Source organism: Somniosus microcephalus, chromosome 4, assembly GCF_052327205.1.
Source record: "Somniosus microcephalus isolate GS21.2 chromosome 4, FLI_Smic_1.0, whole genome shotgun sequence".
In the NCBI taxonomy this organism is placed as follows: Eukaryota; Metazoa; Chordata; class Chondrichthyes; order Squaliformes; family Somniosidae; genus Somniosus; species Somniosus microcephalus.
The window spans coordinates 257,797,295-257,819,892 of NC_140990.1; the positions used below are offsets into that span (position 1 = coordinate 257,797,295).

Below are 22,598 nucleotides of genomic sequence, written 5' to 3' on the forward strand. Positions count from 1 at the left end.
TTCTAGTACATCCTGTCTATCAATTTTCACCCATTCCACTGCTTCAACCTTTTCCACTTCTACTGATATTTTGTCAGCATCCACCTCCTTAGTAAACACCGATACAAAGTACTCATTGAGTATTCTAGCCTTGCCCTACGCCTCTAAGCATATGTCACCTTCTTTGTCCCTAATAGACCCCACTCCGCCTCTTACTACCCACTTACTGTGTACATGTCGGTAGAAGATTTTTGGGTTCCCTTTTATGTTAACTGCCATTCTACTCTCATATTCTCTCTTTGCCAATTATATTTTCATCTTCACTTCCCCTCTCAACTTATTGTATTTGGTTTGTTTCTCCCTTGAAGAATTCACCTGACATTCAGCATACACCCTCTTTTTTTGTTTCATCATCTTCTCTATCTCCCTTGTCAGCCAAGGGGTCCTTGCTTTGGTTCCCTTACCCTTCCCTCTTGTTGGAATGTACCTAGCCTGTACTTGGAACATCTCCTCCTTAAAGATCTCCCATTGTTCCGTTACAGTTTTTCCTGTCAGTCTTTGGTTCCATTTTACTCTGGCTAGATCCTTTCGCATCCCATTGAAGTTAGCCCTATTCCAGTTTAGAAGTTCCACTCTAGATTGTTCCTTGCTCCTCTCCATTGCTAATCTAAATCTTATGATACGATGGTCACTCATAACTAAGAGGAGTTCTCCCACAGACACTTGTTCGACCTGGCCCACCTCATTCCCCAGCACCAGATCCAGCAATGCCTCTTTCCTAGTTGGGCCAAGAACTTACTGGTCAAGGAAATTCTCCTGAACACATTTCAGAAATTCCTCCCCCTCCTTTCCGTTTACCCTAGCATTATTCCAATTGATATTTGGGTAATTAAAGTCCCCCAATATCACCACTCTATAGCTCTTGCATATCTCTGCGATTTCCCTACAGATTTGCTCCTCTACCTCCCTCTCACTATTTGGAGGCCTATAGAATACCCGCAATAGCGTGATCATACCCTTTTTGCTCCTCAACTCTAACCAAATGGATTCTGTCCTTGTCCCCTCATGAACATCCTCCCTTTCCAACATTACAATGTCTTCCTTAATCAGCACTGCTGCCCCACCTCCCTTTTTTCCTTCCCTATCTTTTCTGAACACCTTGTACCCTTGAATATTAAGTGCCTAATCCTCACCGTTTTTAAGCCACATTTCCGTTATTGCCATGACATCATATTGCCACACGGCTAATTGTACTTGTAGCTCACCAACCTTATTCACCAAACTTTGTGCGTTTACGTACATGCATTCTAAACCCATTTTTGGATTTTTTTATAGTCTTTCTTAGTCTGCTCCTATCTAATATGGTACTACTTCCGCCTCTAGTACTACTTTCTTCTCTAGTACTATCCAACACACTCACTCTTTTATGCACCTTATTCCTCTTTTCTACTCCTATATGCTGGTGCCAATCCCCCTGCCAAGCTAGTTTAAACCCTCCCCAACAGCACCAGCAAACCTCCCCGCGAGAATATTGGTCCCGGCTCTGTTGAGGTGTAACCTGTCCGGCTTGTACAGGTCCCACCTTCCCCAGAAATGGTCCCAATGCCTCAGGAATCTAAAGCCCTCCCTCCTGCACCATCTCTCCAGCCACACATTCATCTGTTCTATCCTCCTATTCCTGTACTCACTAGCACATGGCGCCGGGAGTAATCCGGAGATTGCTACCTTTGAGGTCCTGCTTTTTAATCTCTCTCCTAGCTCCCTATAGTCTGCCTACAGGACCCCTCATCCCTCTTTCTGCCTATGTCGTTGGTACCGATATGGACAATGACCTCTGGCTGTTCGCCCTCCCAGCTCAGAGTGTCCTGCAGCCGCTCAGTGACATCCTTGACCCTGGCACCAGGGAGGCAACATACTATCCTGGAGTCATGTCTGCGTCCACAGAAACGCCTATGTTCCCCTAACCAATGAATCCCCTATCACTGTTGCTCTTCCGCTCTTCTTCCTCCCCCTCTGTGCAGCTGAGCCACCCATGGTCTATGGCCTTGGCTCTGGCTGCTCGCCCCAGAGGAGCCTTCACCCCCACCAATTTCCAGAACTGTGAACCGGTTAGCGAGCGAGATGCACTCTGGGGATTTCTGCCCTACCTGCCTGGTCCTCCTCTGTCTGGCAGTCACCCATTCCCTCTCTGCCTGCACATTGAGGCTGCGGGGTGACCACTTCTAGAAACTTGCTTTCCAAGTATTTCTCAGCCTCACGCATGCACTGTAGTGACTCCAGCTGCCGCTTAAGCTCCGAAACCCGGAGCTCGAGTTGCTGCAATTGGCGGCACTTCCTGCATACGTGGTCATCCAGGCCGCAAGAAGCGTCCAGGATTTCCCACATGGCAAAGGATGTGCAAATCACGGGTCTGAGCTGCACTGTCATGCCTCTATTTATCAGACTATGGAGGTAATATAGCAGAAATAAATTTCACAAGAAACACTCAACAGCTACCCACCAATCAGCACTTAAATATACTCAAAAGAGAACAAAAAAAAACTTACCACAAATACTCACCTCTCTGCTTCCTTGTGCCAGCAACACCTATGAATTCTGATATCACTCCTTCGTTGTGTCGCTTGCCGACTGTCTCCCTCGCAGGTAGTCCGCTCACTCAGACTCCCAGGTCTCTGCTCCGCGCTGCCTTTAACCCCGGTCTCCAACTCCATTCCTCCCGCAGGTCCGCTTGCTCAGACTCAGGTTTAGCATAGCTTTTGTACTCTATGGGCTGGATTTGTCAATGGGGACGTGATGGAGGCAGGACTCCCACTTTTTGGGTTGTAGTCCCGCCTCCATCGATTTGTGGCCAACCCACACGATTTTCCCTTGATTGACCTTGTTGAGCCCACCCAGCGGGCTCAGCAGGCCAATTAAGGGACACCCGGTTACAGGTGACGTCAGGGATTGACATTTCATTGGCAGATGAAATATCAGCATTTGACAGCTCTGTGAAGCTGTCAAACACTGACAATCTGACTTCTAACTTGAGTCCTTCTACTCAGACTCAGTTAGAAATCTCTCCAGAACAGAAAGCTGAATGCTGCAACTTTTGACAGCTCACAGCCATTCAGCTTTCTGTGCCGGTGAGATGAGGGACTCCCGAGACCTGAAGGAAGGAAGCCTGCATTAGTAAGTAAAGGTAAGTAAAACTTATTTAAACACTTTACACACACCAAACACACTTACCTCTGCACTCATGCACCCATCACTCACCTGAACACCGGACATCTCAAACCCTCCAAGCCCTTCAGCCCGACGGTCCACCTCACTAACTTGGCATGGTTTGGAGCCGTCGGAAAGCCCACACTTCAGGGCTAAAAATAGGGATTAGGCCAAAAACTGCCTGTTAACTACCAGTTAATTGGCACTAATCCCCTTCCCGCCTTGGGGAGGTGGCTCCCAGCATAGGTCGGGTATCCACCTCCTTTGAAACTGGCATGGAGGCGGATTGGGGGCGGGAAGGGTTCATGCCTCCCGATTCTGCAATTTTAACACCCCACTCGCCTCCATTCCCACCTCCACGGCCCAGGGAAATTCGGGCCCTATGCCTCTACTAATAAAGCCTCTGCCAACAAAGCCAAACAGCTTTCTCAAATTATCCTGCCACCTTCAAAGATTTGTGTAAATACATCCCCAGTCTCTCTTTTCCTGCACCCCCTTTAAATTGTACCATTTAGTTTATATTGCTTCTCCTCATTCTTCCTACCAAAATGTATCACTTCACACTCCTCTGCCATCTGCCTGCCCCTTTCACCAGTCTATGTCCTCCTGAAGTCTGTTACTATCCACTTCATTGTTTATTACATTTCTGAGTTTTGTGTCATCTGCAAACTTTGAAATTATGCGCTGTATACCCAAGTCCAGGTTATTAACATATAGCAAAAAGAACAGTGGTCCTAATACCGATTCCTGGGGAACAGTACTTTATACTTCCCTGCAGTCTGAAAAAACAACCATTCAACTCTACTCTCTGCTTTCTGTCTCTTAGCCAATTTTGTATCCACATTGCCACTCTTCCTTTAATCCCATGGGCTTTAATTTTGCAAACAAGTCTATTATGTGCCTTTTGAAAATCCATATTCACAACAGCAACCGCAATACCCTCATCAACCCTCTCTGTTACTTCATCAAAAAACTCAATCAAGTTAGGCAAACATCATTTGCCTTTAACAAATCCATGCTGACTTTCTTTTATTAGCCCACACTTTTCCACATGCCAATTAATTTTGTCCCAGATTATTGTCTCTGAGAGTTTCCCCGCTACTAACGTTAGGCTGACTGGCCTGTAATTGCCGGGCTTATCCCTTTGCCTTTTTTTGAACAGGGATGTATCATTTGCAATCCACCAGCCCTCTGGCACCATCCCCATATCTAAGGAGGATTAGAACATCGTGGCCAGAGCCTGTGCAATTTCCATCCTTACTTCCCTCAGTGTTTCTCAAACTGGACCCCTGGGGGTCCGTAGAGACTTTCTGGTGGTCCGCGAATAGAGGCGGCTGGAGGTAATTAAAAATTAAAAATGATTAAATGGTGCATATTGTTCTGTAATTCAAGAGTTGAAAATTAAAAAGTCCAACATGTCTTAAAGAAAATTAAAACAAAAAGCATAGAAGATAGGAGCAGGAGTAGGCCATTCGGACCCAGGAGCCTGTTCCACCATTTAATGAGATCATGGCTGATCATCCAAATTTAGTTCCCTGTCCCTGCTTTCTCCCCATATCCCTTGATCCCTTTAGCCTTAAGAAATATATCTAACTCCTTCTTGAATATATTTAATGAATTGGCCTCAACGGCCTTCTGTGGTAGAGAATTCCACAGGTTCACCACTCTCTGGGTGAAGAAATTCCATCTCATCTCAGTCCTAAATGGCTTACCCCTTATCCTTAGACTGTGCCCCCTGGTTCGGGACTCCCCCGCCATCGGGAACATCCTTCCTGCATCTAGTCTGTCTAGTCCTGTTAGAATTTTATAAGTTTCAATGAGATCCCCTCTCATTCTTCTAAGCTCTAGCGAATACAAGCCCAATCGACCCAATCTCTCTTCATACGTCATTCCTGCCATTCCAGGTATCAGTCTGGTGAATCGTCGCTGCACTTCCTCCATGGCAAGAACATCCTTCCTCAGATAAGGTGACCAAAACTGCACACAATACTCAAGGTGTGGTCTCACCAAGGCCCTGTAGAACTGCAGCAAGACATCCTTGCTCCTGTATTCGAATCCTCTCGCTATGAAGGCCAACATACCATTTGCCTTCTTAACCGCCTGCTGCACCTGCATGCTTACCTTCAGTGACTGGTGCAGAAGGACATCTAGGTCTCGTTACACTTCCCCTTTTCCCAATCTATTGCCGTTCAGATAATAATCTGCCTTCCTGTTTTTGCCACCAAAGTGGATAACCTGACATTTATCCACCTTATACTGCATTTGCCATGCATCTGCCCAATCACCCAACCTGTCCAAATCATACTGGAGTTTCTCGGCATCCTCCTCACAGCACACACGCCTACCCAGCTTTGTGTCGTCTGCAAAGTTGGAGATATTACATCTAGTTCCCTTGTCTAGATCATTAATATATATTGTGAATAGCTGGGGTCCTAGCACCGATCCCTGCGGTACCCCACTAGTCACTGCCTGCCACTCGGAAAAAGACCCATTTATTCCAACTCTTTGCTTCCTGTCTGCCAAGCAGTTCTCTATCCAAGTCAGTACCTTATCGAAAGCCTTCTGAAAGTCCAAATACACCGCATCCACTGGTTCTCCTTTATCTATTCTACCAGTTACATCCTCAAAAAATTCCAGTAGATTAGTCAAGCATGATTTACCTTTTGTAAATCCATGTTGACTTTGTCCGATCCTGTCACTGTTTTCCAAGTGCTCTGCTATTACATCTTTTATAATGGACTCTAGCATTTTCCCCCACTACTGATGTCAGGCTTACCGGTCTATAATTCCCCGTTTTCTCTCTACCACCTTTTTTAAATAGTGGGGTTACATTAGCTACCCTCCAATCCATGGGAACTATTCCAGAGTCTATAGAATTTTGGAAGATGACCAGCAACGCATCTACTATTTCTAGGGCCACTTCCTTAAGTACCCTAGGATGTAGATTATCAGGCCCTGGGGATTTATCGGCCTTCAATGCCATTAATTTCCCTAACACCATTTCCCTACAAATACTGATTTCATTCAATTCCTCCCTCTCATTAGACCCTGTGTTCCTGACATCTCTGGAAGTTATTTGTGTCCTCCTTTTTGAAGACAGAACCAGAGTATGTATTTAATTGGTCAGCCATTTCTTTGTTCCCCATTATAAATTCCCCTGATTCCTACTGCAAGGGACCTACGCTTGACTTCACCAATCTTTTTCTCTTCACTTATCTATAGAAGCTTTTACAGTCAGTTTTTATGTTCCCTGAAAGCTTACTTTCATATTCTATTTTCCCCCTCTTAATTAATCCCTTTGTCCTCCTTTGCTGAATCCTAAACTTCTCCCAATCCTCAGGTTTGCTGCTTTTTCTGGCCAATTTATATGTCCTCTCCTTGGATCTTATGCTATCCCTAATTTCCCTAGTTAGCCATGGTTGAGTCACCTTTTTTGTTTTATTTTTATGCCAAACAGGGATGAACAAATTCTCTAGTTCATCCAGGTGATCTTTAAATGTTTGCCATTGCCTATCCACCGTCAACCCTTCATGCAGATATAAAGACCCCGATTGTAGCCAGGACACAATTGCACAGGAAGTCTCATGGCATGGAACGAGCATGGCGACTCATTATTAAATTGCTGCTAACAACCAATTGGGTTGTGCTTTTTAGTGGCACTTTCATTCAGCTGTGTCAAGCAGTGTCATTGTCACTGTCTGCACGGGCTGTTTTCACAAATATAAACAGGCACATTTTCTTTTGCCTACAAATATTTTGCGCGTAGCTTCAATTTGATAAGCTCAGGGTTAAGTCAATTTGGGTAGGAATTGTGACAATAAGGGAAGGTAACCCTGAACTGGGAATTGCTATTGTTCACCAGAGCAAAAGAAGAAGAATCAGGTGGAGAGGCAGAGGATTTCAACCCCCTTTCCTACCGGCGGAAACCGGGCAGGGTACAGTCAAAATGACCTGTGTGACTTACCTGCTCCGAACCCACTGCCTTCTCACGGGGCCCAATATTAACCTACTCTTTTTAGCAGACAAGCAGGACACCTGCTGGAAGGCAGCAGGTCCCTGCTTTAAATGTGATTCAGAGATAATTAAAATGACCCATAGTTTTTTGGGGCTTTTTGGTTCTTGGTGGAATGAACCTTCAGAATCTCATCAACTGCAGGGGAAGGCAATGTCTCCTTTATAAAGGTTAGGGGGGGAAATTGGCTCGCGCCCCTTTTGGGGCGATAACTTTTAGCGGCCCAAAAAGGTTAGCGTCCCCACGTCCGAAATTCAATGGTAGCGCCCCAAGCTGGAGGCGGGGCGCTACTGGAAGCACTCCCCCTCCCTCTTGGGGCGCTCCCATTGAATATCATGATGCTACGTGCAGCAGCGCCACACACGCCAGTACATAGCGCCGTGGTACTGCAGGCCTCCCTCCCCTGATTAAAGGGGAGGGGCCTAGCGCAGCGTACACCGGGGCCCTGCTGGATTACCGGGGAGCAGGGTGCCAACAAAAGAGCCCGGCACTCAAGAGGAATGTCGGGTTGACCGATCGCCACCGGCACCCCACAGGAGGAGGCCAGAGGGGGCAGGTGCTGGCAGGAGGCCCAAAATAAAAGGCCGCCCAGTACCTGCCCTTCAATTATCACCACCCCGACCGCAAAAATGCCCCCCATGACCCTGTCAGACATAGCGTCCGGTGGTAGGTCGGGGACGCGAGCCAAGTTTGCGGCCGGGGCTCGAACGGGGTGCTGCACACGGCAATGACATCATCGGTGGAGGCGCTGCACCATGGGGCGCTACCACCGCTGCTAACCTCCCGCTGAATTTTGCGGGAGGCATTAGCAGTGCCGCACCCGGGCGCTAGTTGCTTTGTGCCCCTAAATATTTTTAAATAATTAAAAATATTTAAAAATAATTACCAGAGGTAACTCTTTATAAAACTGACACTGATTCAGTCCTTGCGAGTTATTCTCAACGGCTGGGCCCGCCTCCTCACAGAGGCCCACAGCTCTCACTCACTTTGCAACGAGCGCTCCCTGCCGGGTGACCTGATTCCTCTCCCTGGCACAGAAACCCTATGCCATGTCCCGATATCTGATCAGAGTGCCTCCAGGACCATTCAAACACGTGCCTGAATGTGTTCACACAAACACATACCCACAGTGCAGCGGTTACAGAACATGCCAGTGGGACAGTATTGTGCGTCATGCTTCCAGCGGCCTCCCAGCATGTGTATGGGTGCTTGTACCCTCACTCACTTTGGCCAGCCTGCTGACGGCTTTAAACATTGTCCAGCACTTAGTGGGTAATAGTGGCCATCTGTTGGTGCGGAGTACCCAGAATTGGTGTGAGAAGCAGGCACACCTATCTCACTGCTATCGGTAAGTAAATAGTTGTTTTCTTAAAAGCATTATTAAAACACACTTTACATGCAACATTTTCAAATGATAAATATTATATATTATTATAATGTAGATGGGGGTCCGTGATTACTAATCGATTTGAAAAGGGGTCCTTCAACTAAAAAAGTTTGAGAACCACTGATCTAGGATGCATCTCATCTGGTGATTTTTCTATTTTGTCGCCCTGTCTCCAACTATGTGCGCTGCTCCCTGCTGGAAGCACGTGATTGCAGAATTAACCCTATACAACAGGCATTAGAAAGCTTTCTGATATAAGACACAGTTCAATGACACCCTTATTAATGGAGAAATTACTATAAGTATAACCTTTTAAATGTGTTCCTATACATAATGATAAACAGTGTTCAGGGGAGGGGTTCTATTGGCAACACAGCATGCACGTAACAGACGTTAACCATTGAACATTGCAATCATTTACTTTTTTTTCCACTGAAGTTCCTTCACACTTTTTAACCCTTCAGTATCAATATGGTTGCTTATGTGAACAGGAAGGGCTTCCACTTCATCAATGTACAACTGGTGTGTGATCATCGCAGAAGGATAATGCAAATCTGTGGCAATTTCGCAACATATCCATCCCCCCACTTTCCCACCCAATTAGGAACACCAGAGGATGGCTGTTAGGAAATAAAGGAGACTCTCTCCACACAAGGGCTGATGATACCCTTTCGCAACCCCACTATGCCTGAGCAACACAGGAGCAATGGGGTCCCAGAAACATCATAGAACATACCATTAACATTTCGAAGCGAAGTTTCAGATGCCTTGATTGCTCTGGAGGCATCCTACAATATGGCCCAGACAAAGTTAGGAAGAAACAGCTTAACTAAATAGACTGCTTCTCCGACTCCACAGGAGTCGTGATCGCCTCCCTCACCCTCCTCCACTATAGCCCGATCCAGACTTATCTGGTGAGGCAGGTGGCCTGACATTGACTTCTTTGCTCAGACGAGCTGCCTGTGGAGACATGGCCAGCTCTGGCAGCCGAGAATGCTAATGAGGCCCGAGGAGCAATCTCCACTGATCCTCGGGCCTCTCAGTTCATGCGGCGCTAGTTGTGTGGCACCGAAAAGGGGCCCAGACCAAAATCTAACAAAAACCCCTAAGGGTTTGAAACTAAAGACTGATTCGCGGTGCCATGTTGAATTAGTCTTTTCTTATTGAAGTTCAGATTTTCTCCGTTGAAAGACCGCAATTTCATAGTATAATTTAATCACATCTCATTTTTTTTAATAGAAATTATTACGTACTTGTAATAGACAGAATTTTCCTATGTTTCAAACTGGAGGTTAGATTCCTGGTATAATATTGTAGGAATGGCCATAAAATGATTGCTATGAATTGCCAGTTACTTTTTGGACCGTAATCATTTATGATGAGAGCTTAACAAATTGTGTATTCAACCATTTCCTTGGCAGATTTTTATAGCTATTTTCAATATTACCAAAAAAGGGCATCTCCCAAGATGTAGCTTTAGCCTTTACATGCCCCCATAAATTGAGAGCCAACAGCAGACTTTAGTTCAGCAAACTAGTCCAAAGATGTTACACTGCCTAACAGTTAATGACATGGACACTTAAAATGGAAGATGAACTTTCAGTTAAATATTTTAATTGAGACAAATAATGTAATGCAAACAAAGCACAAAGTGTGCCTAACTTTAACTTTAACATCAGCAGCAAGTCTTCAGTTTTCACCTTCTGCCAGATGTTTTACCTCATTTTCATTTGGCCACTTTATGATGATATCAGAATTGGGGCCCTATTCACAAAGCTTTTCCTAATCTACAAAATTTCAAATTATTAATTTTTCTTCAAAATAGATCTGCAGAAAAATGCAGCAAGATTTTAGAACATTTGAGAAAAGGGCATTAAATGTCTAAATTACATCATAAGTTAATCTAGATTAATTTTTGGGGGGTAATTTTTTACACTATTTTCACAGAATTTCTAATTCATGACTGCCAACAATAGATCATGTTGCAATCTTGTTAACTCCTTCCTGAGGCCCATGATTGTTACAAAAAATACTCTGAAGAGCCGACACACTGGCCTTTTAAACTTGTATGTCTGCATTCAACTGAAAATGAGCTGACCTAATTAATCTAACACATGTAAATAATTTACAATTACAAACATTCGTATCTGGGTTCGTAACAAACCTTTGAGGCCATCCTTGAGGTTTGGAGAGAGCACCATACTGAGCATCTGACTCAAATGCATGGAGGTTGCAAAAACTGGTAAAACGTGCTACACAGATAGAAAGCCTTAATTAACCAATTTGATGGGAGGAATTGGGCTCCACATTGTGTTGTTGTTCAATTGATAATATGTAAGGGAACATGGTCAGTATTCATGCTGAATTCCTAAAGCACGTTGTAGAGAGTAGGGGAACAGCAATGTTCTTGGTCAACAGTCACAGGAACCACCAACTCACCTTGGAACTGCCCTTGTGAGGCTGGTGATTAAGAATCTCTTCGAGGCACACATACTCTTAGGGCTGGACTTTCTCAGCGGTGTCGGGATGGTGGTGGGATAACTGGTTGCCGGGTTCCGGTCCTGCTCCCGGCTGCAGCCGCTTTGTCAAAGGGATTTCCCCTTGATTGGCCTTGTTAAGCCCACCCTGCAGGCTTCCCAGCCAATTAACAGGAAGCGGGTCTGATGATGTCATTTGATGACATGTCATCAGCCGGTTTCCTTAAAGGGACCACGGCCACATTGAGTTTGACAGTTGTTCTGTCAGTGTTTGACAGCATTGAGGCGCTGCAAACACTGACAAGCACTGCACAAAGGTGGACGCTTGCACCCAGGCTCTCCAATGACTCCCTCCATAAGCATATGGAGGGAGTCACAGCAGGCAGGGAGGTTCTCTTCCCTTTCAAGGGCAGAAGAGACCTTCCCAGGACACCAACGCAGCCTGGTTGCACATTGCACAGGAGGGCACAAGCAGGGATGTCATCAGGGTTCTCTGGCTGCAGTGGCGCCAACCTTTCAATGATCTCAGTGGATCACGAAACATTACTGCAAAGCCACACTCAGACTCACCCTGCTGTGCCACTCAACACATCCTCATCACTGTGCCTTCCATACCCTTCTCCTGCACATCTTTACTCACACCAACTTACCTTGCACCTCCACCCATCCCTCTCTCTACATTATCACTTCCCATCTCACCAGCCAACCTTCACAATCACCCTCATCCTACTGCAATCATACCAACTAACAACACACAAGGGTAGGCACTTGAGAAGTTTAGCCAATGTTCATGTGAAGTTTCTGGTAATGTGTTGTCATACAGTGAAATCTATATTTTCAACACTGCCCCTTATTGAACAGATCTGTGCACACCTTGAGAACTGTCTTACTGAGTCCAGTGAATGTTGAGACATAACTTACCCCCACTCCCCCCACCCCCCCCGCTATAGTGATGAGTGTGTATTTAATGGCTTGGACATTAAAGGGATGCTTCACGGTGCTGGTGTGGGATGGTGTCAACCTTGCACATCATGTGGCTGCCAGGGTTTACAGCGTCAAGTGAGGTAAATCTGGCCATGGTGATGCCATCGCTGGCTTCCCGGGCAATGCCCTGTGTCCTGTGCAGCATCAGGTGATGGCGGAGAAGGTTGGTGTTTTTGTTGGTGCTGCTGGTGTGCCTGGTCATGTTGGTGTTGGGGCTGAGCTTGGAAGGATTCAGAGGAGCAAGGTGAGATAGTTTCTAGGGCACCGATGTTGCTGCAATCTATGTCAGCTGCAGGTGAAATGAGGATTCGATCTGCCAATGGTGAGAGAGGTTGTTCCAATGAGGTGACACTGGATATACAGTTGGCTCTAAACACTTGCAAGCTAAAGAAATCTCAATGGGGGAAAAATTCAGTTGGTTTGCACCTCCCGTTAGCGCCTTAAGAGGGCGCAAATGGGGTGCAAAGCAACTAGCGTCCGTGCACGATGATGTTTGCGCCACTCACGAAATTAACTAGACATCTTGTGGTGGCGCTAAACACTACCACCACGATCTCCTACGCTGGCAGATTGTGACGTCAGTCGATTGTGCAACGCCCCGGTAGCACCCCGGACCGGATATTGAGTGGCACCCCCTGCCTTACCGCCTGCCACTAGCAACGACAGGTTGAGGGGAGCGTTTTGCAGTCAAGAAGGGACTGTGGGAGCGCTATTTAAAGGCGACCGCTTCCTGCCTTTTTTTGTTGGTGACATTTTTGCACCACTCATTCTGAGAGAAAGAGAGAGAGACTTCTGGAGAGATTCAACGCTGTGTGAAGGAGTTTTGGGTGCTGAGCAACACTTTGCAGGTTCATTTTGATTTGCCCTTGTATCGATTTAGAAGAGACTGTGGTGGCTGCACTCTGAGCTCTTTCCCTGGGCCTCTCCATTGTTCTTTCCAGCATGTTTGATGTAGAGGTCTCTCCAGGCCGAGATTCAAGGCTGCAATGAGCAGGATGTGGATGGAGAGCAAGATCAACCCACCACTTTAAGAACTGGCCGGCGCCACTGTGTCTGTGTTCCATTGCTGACTGACATCACATGAGATTCGCCAGCGCTCTGAGGTAGCGCCTCGCTCCTCAGCCTTTGCGCCTTAAGAGAGGTGTGTAGTGCCTGATTTAGCGCTCCAATCACCTCCAGGGGCAATAAAAGCCAAGTTCGCGCCCGGCCGAGAATTCCGCCCCAAATGGGGCGATACTGAATTTCTCCCCCAGTATGTCTTACAAATGCAGTAATCAACAGTTTCTGCGCTCTGAAACTGACCATCTACAACATGGCATCCTTTACACCACTTCTGCAGCTATCAGCTTATCAGATACATCAGAGCAGACTCAACTTACGCCAGGATGAGCTGGCGTGTTCCCTGAGCAGCGGGTAACCCGTGGGGCAGCATGTAAAATTGGAAGGAAGCCTCAAAATACCATTAAATTGGCTGTCAACAAGCCATTTAATGAGTTCAATTGTCTCCCCCGCCACTTGGTGTCGGGTCAGTTCTCCGCTGACAGACCCAACACCTGGGAGACTCGCGTGGAGGCGGGTTGACAGCGGGTTTCCTACCCGCTGTCAATCTTTGCTATTTTGACAGCGGACCCGCCTCCAAACCCAACCTCAGAGTGCCGGCAAAATCCAGCCCTATTCCAGAGTACAACTGTGGTTTCTGCTTGCAAGAAGGGAAGCCCTTAGTAAACTCAAAAACTACCAAAGAATCGAATTGATAGCAGTGGTTCTTAAGATGGTTCTTTTGGTTGGCACAGTGCCTGTACATGAACTCTGAAGACTCATGGAGCAATCAGAAAAGAACACACTAGATTTTGCTCTTGTGAGGCATTAGATCATGAAGTGAGACTCAGTGTTAGATTGTTTCAGTCAATACTCATAAGCTTTCAATTTAGTACCCAATGCACCCCCATAAAGAAGATAAAATCTATGCGAGTACATGACTAAATCTTGGATTTTATTCAGGATGTGCACTCCAGCTTGAAGATCCATTTATGGGTAGATTGAAGATTCACTGAATCAACCTCAAAAGAGCAAGGTTGACTACTTTACCAGTTCTCTTCAATATCTGCGTCAATGATGTGTTGGATGGCATCACAAGGAACATATTTGGAATACTAATAACTACTCTGGTTAGACAGGACCAATTATAAACCAACAAGTGGGTTTATTTTACATGTATATGTGAACAAACAGGATAAATTTTACAATATATTTCAATCTATCTCCTAATCGAAAACTACTGGCTAATCTCACTTTAATGACTAGAAAATCTCTGGAATTTGTCAGCACTAAACTTAGAAAGGGAATTCTCACATTCTGTATCTGACTTCCATACCAAAATGAGGAGAGGTTGGAGAAGTTAGGACTGTTCTCCTTGGAACAGAGAAGGTTAAGAGGTGACCTATTGGGGGGTTTCAAGTTGATGAGTAGATAGAGAAAAATTATTCCCTCTGGTGAATGGGTCAGTAACAGTGGTCATAGATTTAAAATCATTGACAAAAGATCTAGAGGGGAGAGGAGGAGAATTTTTTTCATTCAGAGTTGTTGGGATCTGGAATACTCTACATTAAAAGGTGGTGGAAGCTAATTCCATAAATAATTTTAAAAGTTAGTTGGACAGGTACTTGAGGATGAGGAAATTGCAGGGTTACGGACAAAAAGTGGGAGTGTGGGACTAAGCATGACTGCTCTTTCAAAGAGCCAGCACAGGCATGATGGGCTGAATGGCCTCCTTCTGTGCTGTAAGTTTCTATGATTCTGTGAAAATCTGGGCACTGACTTGTTTCGGCTCAACAGGAAGCCAAAGACTTAGCAGTCGATGCTCCCTCAGCATTCCATGTCAGGAATGCACTCCATGTCAGGAATAGATAACATAGAAACATAGAAGATAGGGGCAGGAGAAGGCCATTCGGCCCCTCGAGCCTGCTCCGCCATTCAATGAGATCATAGCTGATCATGCAAATTCAGTACCCTGTCCCTGCCTTCTCCCCATATCCCTTGATCCCTTTAGCCTTAAGAAATATATCTAACTCCTTCTTGAATATATTTAATGAATTGGCCTCAACTGCTTTCTGTGGTAGAGAATTCCACAGGTTCACCACTCTCTGGGTGAAGAAATTCCTCCTAATTTCTGTCCTAAATGGCTTACCCCCCTTATCCTTAGACAGTGACCCCTGGTTCTGGACTCCACCGCCATCGGGAACATCCTTCCTGCATCTAGTCTGTCTAGTCCTGTTAGAATTTTATAAGTTTCAATCAGATCCCCTCTCATTCTTCTAAACTGCAGCGAGTACAAGCCCAATCGACCCAATCTCTCCTCGTACGTCATTCCTGCCATCCCAGGTATCAGTCTGGTGAATCTTCGCTGCACTCCCTCCATGCCAAGAACATCCGTCCTCAGATAAGGCGACCAAAACTGCACACAATACTCAAGGTGTGGTCTCACCAAGGCCCTGTAGAACTGCAGCAAGACATCCTTGTTCCTGTACTCGAACCCTCTCGCTACGAAGGCCAACATACCATTTGCCTTTTAACCGCCTGCTGCACCTGCATGCTTACCTTCAGTGACTGGTGCACAAGGACACCCAGGTCTCGTTGCACTTCCCCTTCTCCCAACCTATTGCCGTTCAGGTAATAATCTGCCTTCCTGTTTTTGACACCAAAGTGGATAACCTCGCATTTATCCACATTATACTGCATCTGCCCAATCATCCAACCTGTCCAAATCATACTGGAGTTTCTCGGCATTCTCCTCACAGCACACACGCCCACCCAGCTTTGTGTCGTCTGCAAACTTGGAGATATTACATCCAGTTCCCTCGTCTAGATCATTAATATATATTGTGAATAGCTGGGGTCCTAGGACCGATCCCTGCGGTACCCCACTAGTCACTGCCTGCCACTCGGAAAATGACCCGTTTATTCCAACTCTTTGCTTTCTGTCTGCCAACCAGTTTTCTATCCAAGTCAATACCTTGCCCCCAATCCCATGTGCCTTAACTTTACACGCTAATCTCTTATGTGGGACCTTATCGAAAGCCTTCTGAAAGTCCAAATACACCACATCCACTGGTTCTCCCTTATCTATTTTACCAGTTACATCCTCAAAAAATTCCAGTAAATTAGTCAAGCACGATTTACCTTTTGTAAATCCATGTTGACTTTGTCCGATCCTGTCACTGTTTTCCAAGTGCTCTGCTATTACATCTTTTATAATGGACTCTAGCATTTTCCCCACTACCGATGTCAGGCTTACCGGTCTATAATTCTCCGTTTTCTCTCTACCACCTTTTTTGAATAGTGGGGTAACATTAGCTACCCTCCAATCCATGGGAACTGTTCCAGAGCCTATAGAATTTTGGAAGATGACCAGCAATGCATCTACTATTTCCAGGGCCACTTCCTTAAGTACCCTGGGATGTAGATTATCAGGCCCTGGGGATTTATTAGCCTTCAATCCCGTCAATTTCCCTAACACCATTTCCCTACAAATACTGATTTCATTCAGTTCCTCCCTCTCATTAGACTCTATGTTCCCCGACATCTCTGGGAGGTTATTTGGGTCCTCCTTTGTGAAGACAGAACCAAAGTATGTATTTAATTGGTCAGCCATTTCTTTGTTCCCCATTATAAATTCCCCTGATTCTGACTGCAAGGGACCTACGCTTGACTTCACCAATCTTTTTCTCTTCACATATCTATAGAAGCTTTTACAGTCCATTTTTATGTTAATAATAATAATAATAATCAACTTTATTGTCATTGTTAGTGCACAAGTGCAGTACAACGAAATGTAGGCTTGCGGCTCCCGAGAGTGTACATTTAGATTAAGACATTTAAACATTCCCTGCAAGCTTACTCTTACTCTATTTTCCCCCTCTTAATTAATCCCTTTGTCCTCCTTTGCTGAATCCTAAACTGCTCCCAATCCTCAGGATGGCCAGTTGACGTGCCAATCAAACCTATTACCTTTGATCAGAAATCTACAATCTCCCACACAGCACCTATATGTCATGTTGTTTCATTCTTTTGTTCCGATTGTGGACAGCATTAGCAAGGCCACCCATATTGCTCATCTCTTTCCCTTAGAGGATGCTGCTAGGCCTTCTCCTTGAACTGTTGTACCTGTGGTGCTCCCACAATGGCAGGGAATTCCAGAATATTATGCATCCCCCACCATTGGTGGACATGCCTTCAGCCATCTAGGTCCTATGTTACAGGTGATATACAATGTTGCTGCTGTTCATGGATGCCTCACTTGGAGTAGCGGTAGTGCCATCCTGCACAAGGGAGGATGGCCTCACTGTGGAGATGAAACTTTGTCTTCACAAGGACCATGTGGTCCTACTAATGCTTTTATGGACAGACATCTCTGCAACAAGTAGATTGGTGAGTACAAGGTTCCCTCACCCAGTCTGGTAACTATGTCCTTCAAGACTCAGCCAGCTTGGTCATTGCTGGCAGTACTTCGTGCTGGACATAGAATTCATCTACCTTGCGTATATTCCCTTGCTTCCCTCAGCTTCCTCCAATTGATGTTCAGTATGGAGGAGTACTGGTGATTAGCAAGAGGTTCCCTTAATATTGTTTGAAGCAATTGGATCCAGAGTCAATGTTGAGGATTCCTAGGGCTCTTCACACCCAACTGTGGTCAGTCTATCCTGCCAGTGGGACTGGACATACCCAGGATGATGATAGAGAAGTCTGGAATGTTAGCACATAGACATGATTTTCTGAGTACAACCATATCAGGCTGTTGCTTGACTAGACTGAGGGACAGGTCTCCCAGCTTGAACGCAAGTTCCCAGAGAGCGAAGAGGACTTTGCAGGGTCTTGCTGATGTTATTGTGTTGTTAATTGATCTACTGTGCTCTACCTATGCTTTTGAACAATGAAATAGCCAATGGGTTATGACTGTGGCTAACCCCAAATCCAAACGTATAGCTTTACATAATGCCAGAGGGATCCCAAAAGTATTGATTGGAACATACAGGGGGCAACTGATCCAACTGTTGATTCTTATTAGCACCAACACGTCACACTTTTATAGCACCTTTAATGTAATAAAACAAACCAAAGCACTTCACAGAGGTGAAAAAAGTAAATAAAAACAGATAGCCAGTAGGAGAAGGGCTGAAATAAAAACAGAAAATGGTGGAAATACTCAGCAGGTCAGGCAGCATCTATAGAGAAAAACAGAGTTAACGTTTCAGATCGATGGCCCTTCGTCAGAACTGGAAAAAGGTTTTTAAGCAAATGTAGGGGCAGGGAGAGGGGGGAGGAGAGGAAAGAACAAAAGGGAAGGTCTGTGATAGGATGGAAGGCAGGAGAGATTAAGAGACAAAAGAGATGATGGTGCAAGGCAAAAGATGATGGTAATGGGACAAGTTAAGAAACAAAAGATGAGTCTAGATGAAATGTAAATGGCAATGGCAGAATCATCAAAGCTGCCATGTGAAAAAAATAGGGGCAGAGGTTATGGTCTGAAATTGTTGAACTCAATGTTGAGCCCAGAAGGCTAATCGAAAGATGAGGTGCTGTTCCGCGGGCTTACGTTGAGAAGGGCTGTGTTGACAGTAGGCAAGATCAAAGGGTAAAAAAGAAAGACTTGCAATTATATAACACCCTACACATGAGTTCAGGATGTCCCAAAGCGCTTTGCAGCCAATGACGCACTTCTGTAGTGTAGTCACTGTTATAATGTAGGAAACATGGCAGCCAATTTGCGCACAGCAAGCTCCCACAAAAAGCAACATGATAATGACTAGATAATCTGTTTTAGTGATGTTGGTTGAGGGATAGGTATTGGCCAGGGCACTGGAGATAACTCCCCAGCTCTTTTTCAAATTAGTGCCATGAGATCTTTTATATCCACCTGAGAGGGCAGACAGGACTTCGGGTTTAACATCTCATCCAAAAGACGGCACCTTTGATAGTACAGCGCTCCCTCAGTACTGCACAGCCTAAATTTTGGAGTGGGACTTGAATACACAACCGTCTGAGTCACGGCTAACACCGTGGCGAAGAGGTAGGTTTAAAGGAGGTTTTGGAGGAGGGACAAGAAGCAGCAAGGCAGAGGTGTTAAAGGAGAGTGCTCCGAAGGGTGGAGTGGAAACAGCTGGAAACTCTGCCACCGAGAGTGAAGCAGAGGGTGGCCAGAGTTAAAAGAATGCTGGAACATAAGGCTGAAGACGGATGTACAGTTAGGGAACTCCAGCAATGCAGGTTAAGCTTGTGACATATAACGCATCGCCAAACAGTTCTCCTTCACAGTTCAAAACTTCTAGAAATGAAATGGAAGGGCTTCCTTTGGCCCTGTGCAAGATCCAGTTTTAAGCTGTGAGGTGGATTTGTGGCAAAAATGGAAGTGACTGCTGGAGGGAGGGTTCCAGCTTACACTGACCTGTCCCATAGAGGGGAGGTCAGCCTCACAATAGGCCCACCCCTTTGACAACGCCCCTCAGCTGAACACCTGGATTAAGAAGTTGGTGATGAGTAAACTGGTATCTAGCACTGGATTGGAACATCCAGCACCTCAAGGTGATTAACCACAGTGTAAGCTGCCCTGTGTCAGTCCTTGCAGCATACTAAAGTCAGATATTCATTATATCAGTGGCGAGGGAACTCTGGAATTTGGGATAACAGCTACTGGAAGGTATTACCTGGTGGCCAGATGTTTCAAGTATATTTTCTGTAGAAAGAAAGAAAACCACTCCACCCAGTAACTCTTAATTAATTAGGTTTTCAATTCTTCATGAATGCAGTAGTGATACATATTTTTCTGCATTTTTGGTTTTCTGCGTTATGCAATGATATGTCAGAAAATTAGCCTTTCAGCAACTCCTATTTTGTACCTAAATTATATTTTCAGTTGTATGTTATTAATTATATATGTTAAGGAAATCTTGAAACGGATACTTATTTACACACCTCAGTCGCCTCCCCTAACCCTTCTCCCGACTTGTGCTTGTGGTCTGATCCCACTTGTGAAGCACCTGGGGTGTTTCAATACAATAAAGGTGCTACACAAATGCAGACTGGAGTTTCTTTTGAAAGTTTTTCTCTGGCTCGAATGATGGTGAAAATAAATAGCGATCTCTCAATTTTCATTCCCTTCTAACTCTTAGTTCCCCAATATTTGAAGCATTTTTTACAATAGTTGCATTAACTCCATGTTTAAAAACAAGGGCAAGATGAGGGTACCCGCATCCTATTACCTCCCCTTAAAGGAGAGTAATCTGTTAAAACTTGCTTATATCTAGTACTAATAATTAGCATATGTGCTGCTAGAGTTTATGCTGGTTCTTTTTTCATTCCACCTGTACTTTCATTCTGCTATCGTGGTTACTCTTTGTCACTCTATATGTAACTTGGTGCCTTCATGGTTGAGGTGAATGACATTAAGGGGAAGCTAGATAAGTACATGAGGGAGAAAGGTATAGAAGGATATGTTGATAAGGTGAGATGAAGTAAGGTGGGAGGAGGCTCATGTGGAGCATTAACACCATCATAGACATGTTGGGCTGAATGGCCTGTTTCTGTGCAGTAAATTCTATGTAAGTTTCTAATCCTAACATTTTTCAATATTTCCCAGTTTTTGGGGAATTTTTATAGGGGTAAGTCACAAGATAATGTTAGTACATTTAATAGGAGAAGTCAGGGACTGAATTCTAAAAGTGCTACATTTTAAAACTCATATAGCTGGGAAATTGGACCCACTTGCCCCGGCCGTTGAGGCCGGTTTGGGAGAAAAAATGGCGGCCGCTTTGCTTCCGCCCACTTGTGGGGCGGAATGCGGTGGCCGCCATTTTGGGCAGGTCGGTAGCGCTGCCGTTGTCTGCACTCGCTTCAGGTATTTAGATGAGCCAAATCGTGGTGCCAATCGGCCTGTAACGCTGAATTGACACATGATCTGGCATTTTGGTCGTCACCGCTCCTGTTAACGCCCTCTCCAGAGCATGCACGGCAGAACGACAGATCCAGTACTTTTTAAAGGGACACATGCAACTTTCAGGTAAGTTTAGATTTTTGCTTTTGTACTGATTTCTTTACATTTTATTGGAGTAGTGACTTGGTGCAATACATTTAAAAAGTGGTTAAATTGTGAAGGGAGTACAGAGAATGCTGCTGGACGTTTGCAAGGCTTTGGCTCTTAAAGGAAGGCCTCTGAGAACACCACTTGCTCCCAGTCCTGGGGGCTCTAGTTGCAGTTCCCCCACGGGCTGCAGCATGACATGGAAATGAAGCAGAGGCAGCAAAGGGAACAAGCTGCTCACAGAGGGAGGAGGAGGATGCAGAAGAGGAGGATGCAAAAGAGGAGGAAGGAGGCCGGGATATCCGGGATCGAATCAACCGCCTGCGGTACCAGTGAACACAATGCCAATTCCTCTTTCAACATTTATCCCACACCTTACCTTCCCTCTGTTGTTGACCATCACAGCATCCTCTTGGCCACAATGCTGAAATAAAGCCACTACAAAGCAAACTTTCCAAACCAACTTCATATATGCATCCAATATTACATCAAAAAATCAACTAATCACACTTGTGCATTCCCTTAGTGAGTTTGTTGCATGTGCCTTTGCCTATCCTAGTGCTGTTATGTAGTGCTACCCCAGTGGCTGCAAATTGCTGGTGGAAGGCTGCTGACTTGTAATGGGGGACACTGCAGATGGCCTTGCAGGATGACTTCGAAGAGCTGGTGCCGGCAAGTGTGAAATCCAGTGATGGTGTTTCTTCTTCTTCTTCACTCTCCTTTCCCTCTTCTTGGTGAACCACTGGCTGGGCAGGCTGGATTTCTTGGGTGTCTGAAATGAGGAAGGCACAAGGGTAGGGTTGTGGTGAGGAGAGGGTGGGAAAGCAAGAGCTGCATGCTTACACCATGCACAAGCTTGTACATCTGAAGAGATTGTGGGATGAGGGGGAAGTGGGATGTGAGAAGGAGGATAATGTATGAGGATACTGGCATCTTGTATTCTTTCAGCCCCGCTGCTGGCCAAGGGCTCAGCCATGCCACTGCCAAGAATGGCCAGCACCATCTCCTCCAAGGGGGTGAGGTGAAGCTAGGAATGTGAAGTGTGCCTTTGTGTTTGGTAGTGATTTTTGGTAGGTGAGTGATAGCGGGGGTGGGGTGGGGTCTTGCATTGAGCAGCGTGTGAAGTAAGTGGTGCAGTTGGTAGGAAACGGCTTTTCAAGATGTGTTCACTGACCTTGACCACTCGTCTGATGTCATAAAACTTCTTCTGGACACTGGAGCCAGGACTTGGGGGGGGCGACACTGCTGCCAGTGACCACCTCGACAATGTGGTCTCACATCGTTCATTCTGAAGGGCCTCAATGCCCCCTGTGGGTAGAGGACCTCTCTTCCAGTGTTGACTCCCGGCACAAAGCACAAGTGCTGCGTACGAGATCCTGGGTGCCCTTTCCCTGGCCTGTTGAGCCAGTTGTGTTAGTGCTGAAGCACTTTTACCATTTTTGAGCAGCAGAAGGCAGCTCACCTTTAAGAGGTGCAGACTGC

The 22,598-nt window shown here is 45.6% G+C and overlaps 1 protein-coding gene across 3 annotated transcripts in view; it reads left to right on the forward strand.

The window, feature by feature from the left end:
- LOC147120408 (myosin light chain kinase, smooth muscle-like) overlaps nt 1-22,598 on the forward strand; it is a 604,168-nt gene that overhangs the window by 420,012 nt on the left and 161,558 nt on the right. The window lies entirely within an intron of this gene.